We start from the raw sequence: 1,366 nt of genomic DNA, 5'->3' as shown, positions 1-1,366 counted from the left end.
TTTGTGTGCTCAAATTATTAATAAAAAGTAGGGATAAAACTAGTTGAATTTACACACATCAAGTTTTTGGCGCCGTTGCCGGGGAACGGTTCTAAATAATTAAGCTAATTCCTAATTTTTTCGATCCTTTGTGTGAGTTCACTTGCATAAAGTTCATTTATTGCAATTTAGTAACTAGTAATTAGGTTTTAGTATCTGTTTTAGTTAGGTTAAAACTTAAAACTTTTTTTGAAATATCACTGATACTCGCCGAGTGCACTCGCACCTACTCGGCGAGTAGCAGTTTAGTCAGCAATTTTTTTTTTACAATCTTTTTGTTCTTTTTACGTTTTTTTTATTTGATTAATTTCAGGACTCTCATGACCAGAGGAGCAAACACACCACTGGTACCCCCGTTTGAAGATCCCGAATCCGCATTGAAAAGAAACAAAGGGAAGGACGTGGATAGTTCAAGCACACCAAAGAAATCACCATTGTCCAACTTGAAGACTGTTTTTGGGAAAAAGAAGAGCAGTAAATCAGGAGCTTCTAGCGATTCCTTGACAATTGAGGAGCCAATTCAAGAAGATATTGGATACGAGACCGAGGAAGAAGAGGAGGCAACGTACGAACAAGAAACCGAATCGGAGGAAGAGTTAGCATTCACTATGGCTAACATTGATGAGATTCCCATGGGAGAATGGAAGAAGAGGATGCGCGACGACCATGGCCCGGGACTTGTGCAACCCGCAATTCCCACAACTGCTACCTTCGAGCTAAAAGGTCATATCCTAGCTGCGCTCAAGGAAATACCTTTCCATGGGAAAGATCATGAAGATGCCTACAAACATTTGGATGAAGTAAATGATGTTGCTGATTACTTCAACATTCCAAATGTAACCCGCAAAACTCAACTACTTCGGATGCTTCCGGTAACCTTCAAGGGTGCTGCTAAAGACTGGCTCAAATCACTTCCCCCCGGGTCAGTCACTACTTGGGCCAGAATGAAGGAAGAATTTATTGATCACTTTTTCCCACCATCCAAAATAGCCAAACTCAAGAAGGCCATTGCAAACTTTGAACAACAAGCTGGAGAGTCTTTATATGAAGCATGGGAGAGGTACAAAAGTCTGTTACGAAATTGCCCACACCATGATCTAAACAGCCAGCAAGAAGTTTCCATCTTTTATGATGGAGTCAATGTCACAACCCGGCAGTTGCTAGACTCACAAGGCCCACTTACAAAGAAGCCACCCCCGGTGATTAAAGAATTGATTGAAGAATTCTCTAAACACTCTAGAGAATACCACAACCCTAGGAATGATGTCACGAGGGGAGCCGCGTACGCTGCTACTGAAGATTTATCCGCGGTCATGGCCATGTTAAA

At 41.7% G+C, this 1,366-nt stretch overlaps 1 non-coding gene across 1 annotated transcript; it reads right to left on the bottom strand.

Annotated features, from left to right (window-relative positions):
• Positions 1-1,031: 1,031 nt before the first annotated feature.
• LOC128132532 (small nucleolar RNA R71) lies at positions 1,032-1,138 on the bottom strand. The gene has a single exon (XR_008230576.1). It is a non-coding gene; the product is annotated as a small nucleolar RNA R71 (small nucleolar RNA).
• Positions 1,139-1,366: the final 228 nt, after the last annotated feature.

The sequence above is a fragment of the Lactuca sativa genome, chromosome 2, assembly GCF_002870075.4.
Source record: "Lactuca sativa cultivar Salinas chromosome 2, Lsat_Salinas_v11, whole genome shotgun sequence".
Taxonomy (NCBI): domain Eukaryota; kingdom Viridiplantae; phylum Streptophyta; class Magnoliopsida; order Asterales; family Asteraceae; genus Lactuca; species Lactuca sativa.
The sequence above is the reverse complement of the archived record's forward strand: the minus strand, read 5'-3'. Positions and strand labels throughout refer to the sequence as shown.